The sequence below is a fragment of the Apis mellifera genome, linkage group LG11 (assembly GCF_003254395.2).
Source record: "Apis mellifera strain DH4 linkage group LG11, Amel_HAv3.1, whole genome shotgun sequence".
NCBI lineage: Eukaryota > Metazoa > Arthropoda > Insecta > Hymenoptera > Apidae > Apis > Apis mellifera.
The window spans coordinates 12,322,424-12,333,329 of record NC_037648.1 but is presented as its reverse complement, the minus strand read 5'-3'; the positions used below and the strand labels follow the sequence as shown (position 1 = coordinate 12,333,329).

At 39.5% G+C, this 10,906-nt stretch overlaps 1 protein-coding gene across 14 annotated transcripts in view; it reads right to left on the bottom strand.

Moving 5' to 3' along the window:
* LOC100577801 (zinc finger protein ush) overlaps positions 1–10,906 on the bottom strand; it is a 175,280-nt gene that overhangs the window by 80,770 nt on the left and 83,604 nt on the right. For 7 of the 14 annotated variants that reach the window (XM_026443831.1, XM_026443830.1, XM_026443834.1 and 4 more), the window contains one exon: positions 10,299–10,831. The exons of the other annotated variants lie outside the window; for them this stretch is intronic. The gene's annotated coding sequence lies outside the window, so the exon portion shown is untranslated. The remainder of the gene's footprint in view (positions 1–10,298; positions 10,832–10,906) is intronic. 14 annotated transcript variants of the gene reach the window in all.

The following is a 10,906-nucleotide window of genomic DNA, read 5'->3' as shown; positions in this document are numbered from 1 at the left end:
CTAGTTAGATGATAGCATCGCCGAGCCGCGAAGCGAGGCTACGCGAGGGTAGCGGGGATGCGAGCGAGATAGATAGAGAGAGTGTGGAGTGGGGGCGAGGGAGAGGGAGAACGGAGAGCGCGATCGCTGATAAGAGCCACCGCGCAGCCGATAACGCTCCCTTATCTCCATCCAGTGGCGCCGCAACTCTCAAGGCTTTCCAGCCTCGACACCACTCGTATATATTCCTCTCTCCTGCCGCCTCTCTCTCTCTCTCTCTCTCTCTCTCTCTCTCTCTCTCTCTCTCTCTCTCTCTCCCTTTCTTCTGCCTCGTGCGCCTCGTTTTCGCCGAATGTTCCGCGATCTTTTTACCCCTCCCACCTTCTACACCACCCCTATTGCACCGTTCCATTTCCTTTCCGGGACCCCTCTGTTCTCCAACCAACCAACTTTGTTTCCAACTCTTGTCCCTCTTTCGCGTAATAATGGAAATGATTTGAATTTTTCAATCATGGGTAAGAGAGAAACGGAATTTCGAAACAAAGAACCGAACGAGTCGGTATGTCGATGGGATATTAATAATTTCACGACGACCAGATCCGTTGAAATAAATTTGAGAAGAATGAGAAATTAATAAAGGAAACGAAAAAAATGAAGATGAAAAACGAAAGTAAGAATGATGAAGAAAATGAGAATAAAATATCGATAAGAGAAAAGAAGGGCAATTGATAAAATAAGCGAAGAGACTGAAGAGAAAATGATTGAAATAAGAAAGTAGAAGAATCGATAGAATTAACGAAAAGGAATTGACAAATTTGAGGAGGAAGAAGAATCAATAAATTTTGCGAGGAAAAAGAATTGATAAATATAAAAAGGAATTGATAAAAATAAAAAGATGGAGGAATTGATAAAAATAAGGAGATGGAGGAATTGATAAAAATAAGGAAGAGGAGGAATTGATAAAAATAAGGAGAATGGAGGAATTGATAAAAATAAGGAGGAGGAGGAATTGATAAAAATAAGGAGAATGGAGGAATTGATAAAAATAAGGAGAATGGAGGAATTGATAAAAATAAGGAGAATGGAGGAATTGATAAAAATAAGGAGAATGGAGGAATTGATAAAAATAAGGAGAATGGAGGAATTGATAAAAATAAGGAGAATGGAGGAATTGATAAAAATACATAATATATAATAACCTTTATTTTCTTCGTTACGAGATGCGAGAAAATGGATGGAATGTTGGGATCGAGAATTCCAAGCGAAGGAGAACAAAATTTTGAATTAATAAGGATGAAAGGATTTAACGATCTAATACTTTTTTGATTGATCGAATCGGACGAATATCGATAAGAGAAAAGAAGAGCAATTGATAAAATAAGCGAAGAAACAAAAATGATTGAAATAAGAAAATAGAAGAATCGACAGAATTAAGGAGAAGGAATTGACAAATTTGAGGAGGAAGAAGAATCAATAAATTTTGGGTAAAAAGAATTTATAAATATAAGAAGAAATTGATAAAAATAAGGTAGAGGAATTGATAAAAATAAGAAAGAGGAGGAATTGATAAAAATACATGATATATAATAATCATTATTTCTATCGTAACGAAATGCAAGAAAGTGGATGGAATGTTAGGATCGAGAATTCCAAGCGAAGGAGAATCCAAAATTTTGAATTATAACCGATGAAAGGATTAAATGGTCTAATACTTTTTTGATTGATCGAATCGGACGAATATCGATAAGAGAAAAGAAGAGCAATTGATAAAATAAACGAAGAGACAAAAATGATTAAAATAAGAAAATAGAAGAATCGACAGAATTAAGGAGAAGGAATTGACAAATTTGAGGAGGAAGAAGAATCAATAAATTTTGGGTAAAAAGAATTTATAAATATAAGAAGAAATTGATAAAAATAAGGTAGAGGAATTGATAAAAATAAGAAAGAGGAGGAATTGATAAAAATAAGGAGATGGAGGAATTGATAAAAATAAGGAGAATGGAGGAATTGATAAAAATAAGGAGAATGGAGGAATTGATAAAAATAAGGAGAATGGAGGAATTGATAAAAATACATAATATATAATAACCTTTATTTTCATCATTACGAGATGCGAGAAAATAGATGGAATGTTGGGATCGAGAATTCCAAGCGAAGAAGAATCCAAAATTTTGAATTATAACCGATGAAAGGATTAAACGATCTAATAATTTTCTTGATTAATTGAATCAGGCGAATATCGATAAGAGAGAAAATGAGCAATTGATAAAATAAGCGAAGAAACGAAAATGATTGAAATAAGAAAGTAGAAGAATCGATAGAATTAACGAAAAGGAATTGATAAATATAAAAAGGAATTGATAAAAATAAGGAGATGGAGGAATTGATAAAAATAAGGAGGAGGAGGGATTGATAAAAATAAGGAGAATGGAGGAATTGATAAAAATAAGGAGAATGGAGGAATTGATAAAAATAAGGAGATGGAGGAATTGATAAAAATAAGGAGGAGAAGGGATTGATAAAAATAAGGAGAATGGAGGAATTGATAAAAATAAAGAGAATGGAAGAATTGATAAAAATAAGGAGAATGGAGGAATTGATAAAAATACATAATATATAATAACCTTTATTTTCTTCGTTACGAGATGCGAGAAAATGGATGGAATGTTGGGATCGAGAATTCCAAGCGAAGGAGAACAAAATTTTGAATTAATAAGGATGAAAGGATTTAACGATCTAATACTTTTTTGATTGATCGAATCGGACGAATATCGATAAGAGAAAAGAAGAGCAATTGATAAAATAAGCGAAGAAACAAAAATGATTGAAATAAGAAAATAGAAGAATCGACAGAATTAACGAAAAGGAATTGATAAATATAAAAAGGAATTGATAAAAATAAGGAGATGAAGGAATTGATAAAAATAAGGAGAATGGAGGAATTGATAAAAATAAGGAGAATGGAAGAATTGATAAAAATAAGGAGAATGGAGGAATTGATAAAAATAAGGAGAATGAAGGAATTGATAAAAATAAGGAGATGGAGGAATTGATAAAAATAAGGAGGAGGAGGAATTGATAAAAATACATAATATATAATAATTTTTTTTCCATCATTACGAGATGCGAGAAAGTGGATGGAATGTTGGGATCGAGAATTCCAAGCGAAGGAGAATCCAAAATTTTGAATTATACGGATGAAAGGATTAAATGGTCTAATACTTTTTTGATTGATCGAATCGGACGAATATCGATAAGAGAAAAGAAGAGCAATTGATAAAATAAACGAAGAGACAAAAATGATTAAAATAAGAAAATAGAAGAATCGACAGAATTAAGGAGAAGGAATTGACAAATTTGAGGAGAAAGAAGAATCAATAAATTTTGGGTAAAAAGAATTTATAAATATAAGAAGAAATTGATAAAAATAAGGAGGAGGAGGAATTGATAAAAATAAGGAGATGGAGGAATTGATAAAAATAAGGAGAATGGAGGAATTGATAAAAATAAGGAGAAGGAGGAATTGATAAAAATAAGGAGATGGAGGAATTGATAAAAATAAGGAGAATGGAGGAATTGATAAAAATAAGGAGAATGGAGGAATTGATAAAAATATATAACATATAATAACCTTTATTTTCATCATTACGAGATGCGAGAAAATAGATGGAATGTTGGGATCGAGAATTCCAAGCGAAGAAGAATCCAAAATTTTGAATTATAACCGATGAAAGGATTAAACGATCTAATAATTTTCTTGATTAATTGAATCAGGCGAATATCGATAAGAGAGAAAATGAGCAATTGATAAAATAAGCGAAGAAACGAAAATGATTGAAATAAGAAAGTAGAAGAATCGATAGAATTAACGAAAAGGAATTGATAAATATAAAAAGGAATTGATAAAAATAAGGAGATGGAGGAATTGATAAAAATAAGGAGATGGAGGAATTGATAAAAATAAGGAGGAGGAGGGATTGATAAAAATAAGGAGAATGGAGGAATTGATAAAAATAAGGAGAATGGAGGAATTGATAAAAATAAGGAGAATGGAGGAATTGATAAAAATAAGGAGAATGGAGGAATTGATAAAAATAAGGAGAATGGAGGAATTGATAAAAATACATAATATATAATAACCTTTATTTTCTTCGTTACGAGATGCGAGAAAGTGGATGGAATGTTGGGATCGAGAATTCCAAGCGAAGGAGAACCCAAAATTTTGAATTAATACGGATGAAAGGATTTAACGGTCTAATACTTTCTTGATTGATCGAATCGGGCGGACACGACGCGAGGAAACCATATCCAGTTAGGTGAACGCTTTACGACCGGCACCCCGATTACAATAAAGATAAACACGTTTTAATCAGCACCGATGGAACGCCGTCGAGAGGCAAGTGCGTCGTCCCCCGATCGAAAATATACGCACGCTCAGATCGGACTCTGTTCTCGAGAATCATCGATTTCATCCTTTCTTCTCTTTCCTTTCTTTTTTTTCCTTTTCTCTTTTTTCCACTTTTTTTTTTTCATTTTTATCTGTGTCGAAAGATCACGAACGTTTCCTTATCTTCTCGCATGCACGGACTACCTCTCTCTCTCTCTTTCTCTCTCTTTCTCTGTTTCTCTCTCTCTCTCTCTCTCTCTGTGAATATCCGAGTCGATGCGGCTGCGGCCGTTGTACGCGCGGTTATTTCAACCAGGCTTGTTTGTTCAACGGTTGTAACGCCGCCTTTATTTGCCCTCCATTTTCCTCCTGCCTTCGGGCGCCACTCTCTAAATTACACTTCATTCTCGCGTTGCAAATTGTTACCGGCGTGAAAAAAAGGCCCGCCTTCGATCGATCCTCTCCGCCTTCGTTCGAGAGCCATGGGAAACGATCGGTTGTGTAAAATGGATGAATCGAAAAAAAGGAAAGGTGGTGGGATGAGACGTGGGATAAGAAGGCACGTTTGTCGTGAAACAAACTTTGGATGGTTTAGAATTTTTCTCGAATAAGGCCTTTTTCTCCTATTCGAGTCGAGGAATAATATACGTGAATTATATTCGTACGTACGTTCAAGTTGGAGTGGACACGCCGCTCGTGTCTCTCGCGGATGGAGCGTAATAGAGAAACGCGGCGATTAATTGCGGCCGACTGGACAGACCAGTTAAAGATAGAGCCGATAAGTAAATCAGTTTGAATAAGAAAAGACACGGCAACGGTTCAGCGACTCGGTAAGTTCCCCGTCGAGACATAATAAGAGACATAATATTCCTTCAAATCCTCACCTTTTCCATTTAATAAGCGGATACGTTTCAATTAACTATATAATAAAATAGCTTCAGTTCCAATTTATCGATCGAGTCGTAGAAAACCTACCTATTTCATTAATTTCGCTAATTTCACTTTTTCCATATATATTTTTTAACACGTCGGTTAACGATTCTTTTTTTTTTTCTTCTTTTCAGAGAATAAAACTGAAATCGTATCCTTTCCCGTCAAACTTTCCTCCAAAATTCCGAACGACGAAAAAATATCTTCTCGATCAATCTTCTCCCCATTTCCCCGTTTATTCCGTTTTCCCCTTTCGACTTTCGACGACCAAATCCTCCCTCCCCATCCAACAGAGAATTCCCCCTCCGTGTATCGCTACATCTTCGATTATATCCTAGTTATCAGGATCCTAGGATCTGAGGCACGATCGATAACGAAGCTTCGAACATTTTTATCCGTCAATGGTATCTGGCTCTGGCTCGACGGATAGCGATGGAGAAAGGGGTTGCGCGGGAAGAACGCACAGGGGGTGGGTAAGGGGAGGAGGGCCATTCGAGAAATTGCGATCGTCTCTCTGAAGTGAAGTGAACGTTAGCACCGGGTCGACGAGGACTGACAGAGAAAGAGAGAGAGAAAGAGAAAGAGAGAGAGAGAGAAAGGGTGGGAAGGGTGGGGTTGGTTGGAAGCGTTATCACAAGGATATCGAAGTGTGTATAAACTAGGACATAGTCAGCGTACAGATAGGTGGTGGGAGGCGAGGAAAGGGGGAGGAAGAAGTGGGAGGTTGGGAGGTGGAGAAGAGATTCCCTGAACGATACCGGTATAGGATGCCAGATTCCCGAGGGAGATTAGATCCCAGCCGTGGATAGAGGCTACCTCGACTGCGTACAACTCACCCACTCTCTCTCCCTCTCTCTCTCTCGTTCTTCCATTCTCTATCCCCGTTTTTTTCTCTCTGTCTACCTCTTTCCTTACTAGTGTAGTGTGTGCACTGTTATATATCCCTTTCCCTCTACAATCTCTCTTCACTCTCTCTTCCTCTCTCCCTCTCAAATGGTTTATTCTAGCTACTTCTCTCTCTCTCTCTCTCTCTCTCTTCGTCCCTTTTATCATTCAGTCCGTGCCTTTCTCTGTCCACCCCTCTTCTCTTCCTCCTCCTCTCTTTCTCTCTCGCCGCAACAAATTGCCGAACGTCTCGCGAGCCGCGTCATTGTTCCCTCTTCTTTTGAAGGCTGAAGAAGATAAATAGATAGATAGAATTATTGTGCGCTCGGGCTTCAGCTTAGCTTCTCGTCCCCGGCAGCCACGTAGTGACGTAAATGAAGAGAAATAGGGGGAGGGGGAGAGAAACAAGGAAGAGAGAGAGAGATGCCTCGCTTCCATTCCGTTTTCACGCGTTTAGGCGAGAGCCCTCCGTCACCACCCTGGTTATTGAGAACTTTCCTATCCTCCTTCAACTCGACGCTTCGTATCGGAAGGGGTGGTGGATCCTCGCAGGGGAGGATATCGAGCAGAATAGTTCCTCGTTTACAGGAATAATTACGATACGAGTTGAGAGAGAGGCGAAATGATTCGGTATCGCGTCACGGGGAGATTATTTTCAGGCGGGGGAGGAGGAGACGGAGAGAAAGAAAGAAAAAAAAAAAGAAAAAAAGGAACGAGTTTAGACAATGACTCGACGCTATCTGTTGATCGACTGGTGGTTCTTCTTTGGTAAATAGTGGAAGATAACAGGCGGACAATACCGTCTAGGCGAACGTAAAGATAAACGGTGAGTCAACCGGTCGCGAGATAAAAGTCGGTGCCTGGTACCAACCGCATACTTGGACGTTTTTGGCGAAAATTCGGCCGGATATCCCGTGTAATAATCCGATACAACAGATTCGAATCTTCTTGATACGGTATGTATCATTTCTACGTACATTTCCCATTCGTTCGTTTTTCGAATTATTATTCTTCTATCGCGTTGATAACTGACGATCGATAAAAATCAGGAAGGATGTAAATGTCTTAATCGAAAAATTTGTAATTGAATTTTCATTTGTCAAGAATTTGTCGAGATATCCATCTGTGTAATATTCGCGATAAGAATTATCGATAATCTTATGTATATAAGAAGGAAGAAAATTCAAATTTGCTTTTGGATCTTTTCTTTTTTTTTTTTTATCGAACCGAAAGATCCTTGGATGGATTTGGAAAAATCCGGAGAGATATCCGGATAGATGTCTAACAGATAGGATAGATAAAAATGGGGAAAATATCGGTCGAAATTTCTCGAAGCGCTTCGTCATCGAGGTGTATCAATGAGCGTGCAATTGAAAAAGATGTACGGCAACGAGGCCCGTTATCTAGCCTCGATATCGGTCAGGCATTTGCTCTCCCCTCTCGCCTCCTCTGGCCACCGTTGAACAACTGGCAAACGGAAGAGGAGAGGAAGGGAGAGGGGATCGGTGAGAGCGTGTTGTTAACGAGACGAAATGAAATAGATTAAGGTCTCTAGTAGCGATCGTGGTGGCGGATAGCGTTGGTAAAAACGTGGCTGGCCACGAGAACGTCGAAGAACGAACGAACGAACGAAAGAACGAAAAAGGAAGGACGACGGTTGTGCACCGTGTGTTCTCCACGTTCATGCATGGCGTAACAGCGCGCGATGACAAAAGCGGCCATCGACGCCTCTTCCCGTATGGCACGGGAAAAGAAAGAGAAAGAAAGAAAGAAAAAAAAAGAAAGGAGAAGAAAAAACAATGTTTCCCTCTGGTTAAAATCTGCTTTAAACGACAATTATAAGTGGAAATAGAAATTCATTATAATTATGATAATAATAAGATATTTTGTAATTTCATGGTTTGTTATTTCATTATCGAACGGGACGAGATTATTTAATTATAACGTATCATAATTGTTGATATGTTACATAAAATATTCGATCCAGAAGAAAGAAATTAGCTGACTACCGAATACAGTTAGCAATAACATTTCTAGTTCACGTATCAAATAATTGCAAGGATTGTTAATCTACATTTCTCCAATGTGAAGCGTACAAATTAAAGAGGTTTCTTTTTAAAGAAATTGACCATAAAGATAAAACAGTCAATCGAGTAAATTGTTCTCGATTCATTGCAAGTTGTTGCAATTCGAATACAATTTCTGCAATTTGCGTTGAATGAATTCTATTCAATTAGAATCGAAAGGGGAGAAGCGCGCGTACGCTTACGTATTTTTTTGTGCTTTTCTCTTTTTTCTTTTTTCCTTTCTTTCTTTCTTTCTTTTTTTTTTTTTTACGGGACACGGAGTATGCACGGTACGGTGCGCGCAGAAACGCGCGAGCGTAATACACGCGAGAGCAGGAAGAGGAAAAAAGAGGAGCGGACGGAGCACACGCGTGTCCCTCGTGAACCCACGCACACGCACACGAGGCACGCAGAGCCCCGTATACGCGATCGAAACGGCGAGATAATCGCGGCACGTACTTTGCCTATCGCGTATATGTATATACGATTTTACGGATAACGCCGCCGCTCGCGTTCTGCCGATCGCCGGCCGAAAGATGCCGATCCCTAACAAAGAACTTTTCAATAAAATTCGTGGAAATCCACGCTATTGAGACCATAAATCGATTCTTATTCTTATTCTTCTTTATCTCGCTCGAAGGATTCGAAATGCGAATAATTTTGCTTATCGCGTTTAAGAAATCGCTGGAACGCTTATGTATTGGCAATAATTCTCGATCGAAGATCATCCACGCGTACCCGTTCGACAATGTGAAATTGTCATCCTTCGTGAAATTTGAAATAGTCCAATTATATATTTTTATATTTCATTATAACGCTTGACAATTATTCTAATTTAAAATTCCAACGTTCGCACTGAACAGTTTTCCATTTAACGGTGCACAAATCGAAAACGGTTCGAAAGAAAGAAGATCGGAAAAAAAAAAAAAAAGAAAGTATGAAAAAACGATCATCGTTTGACCACAGTCCCGCCATGTCCCATCGGGAATAGCGAGCTTTATAATCCTTTCAACGAGCAGAAACAAAAAAGGGAAAAAACAGAAAGAGAGAGAGAGAGAGGGAGAGCATCGACCGAAAAGCTCGAAGAGCGTGTAGATCGTGGAGCGATATCTGGACGAGAGGCAGAACGTGCGAGCAAATCGACCGGTCGATTTTCGGAATCTCTGGCCGAGAAAGAGAGACAGAGAGAGAGAGAGAGAGACGGAGGCACGGCGAGAGAAGAGGAGGAGGAGGAGGAAAAAGAATTGAGCACCCGATGTAGGACACACACCGAACGTGTCACCGCGCGAGGCCTGACACAATGAGAATGACGAGGATACGGCGGACCGTACGGTGACTTTATCTGACGCACTGACGCATCGTGACGAGCCATCCGCCGTGCTCGATACCATGAGTCACGTGGATAGAAGGGAGATGAACGTACCACGTGCGACGAGGACGGGGATCTTTATAAGAGAGACCCGTGGAAACGGGTGGGAGAGAATGAGAGTGTGTGTGTGAGAGAGAGAAAGAGAGGGAGGGAGGGAGGAGAGCTAGGGAGAGATCGTTATCGACGCTTTCCTGTGTCCTGCCACGTTCTCAGAAGAGCATTCGAGCTGTATGAGGAAACGCCGTCCATGAATTATTCATAGCCGTCGTCAAACGACTGCTAGCGCATCGCTTTATACCTGCGCGCACTCTGGCTTCTTTGCCCCGACCAGGCTGGCCCCACGCGAACTCCAGAAAATCGTGGATAACGACGATGCTGATGAATCGGAGGGGAGGGTTCTTTAAGGAGTTGAATTTGATGGGAAATTCGTATGAAGTGAGGCTGGGCGAGGATGATGGGTAAAGTTGGTGAAAGATACGACTGTTGGACTAATGGACAGAGTGAAAGTTAACTTATTGGACGGATTCTTATTGAGAGCATCGATTGAAAAATATTAAATTCTATCGTGATCTTTTCAAACGATATCTCTGCTAGACTAGTTATCCTAATCGTTCTAAGAAGTTATATATTATATCCAGGCAGATAAAATAAAAATAGAAAATCTTTGCGATATTCTTACGGCTCAAGTTTGAAAGAGCGATTCCGGTTCTGGAGATACACTTCCAGGGCCACGCTTTCGACCATGTCAGAGGGCAAGTAAGAAGAAGAAGAGGAAGAGAGAAAGAGAGGGGACGTCAGTTATCTGGCGCACGTCAAAACGGCGCAAAGTTGTGCCGGTCGGGAGAGGCATATCTCGGTCGCAGCAGGTTGTACGCTGAGACTTGGTGGCACAGATACCGGCGCCTCAATGTCAGAAAGATAGCAGTCTGAGAGACTCCGCGAGACTCGTCACGACGTGCCACGGGAATGACTACTGTGCGCCTGCCTCGCCTTCCACTATGTACACGCCGCTGCACCTCCGCCTGTGTCCGTTCTCCTCGTATGGACATTTGTTGGGTCATCTTGGTAACCTCGATCCCGCCCATCGACACCTTGGGACCTCGCTCATTTTCTATCGTGTAGCACTCGTTTTTCCTTACTTCTTTCTCCTTTTATTTTTATCTCGTTGTATATCTTAAATATCTTATATAAATAATTGTACAAAATGGAATTCTATAAAAAGAAATTATGAATTTAGAAATTATGAATCATAAAGTGTAAGAAAACAGAAAATAAAAAAGGAATATT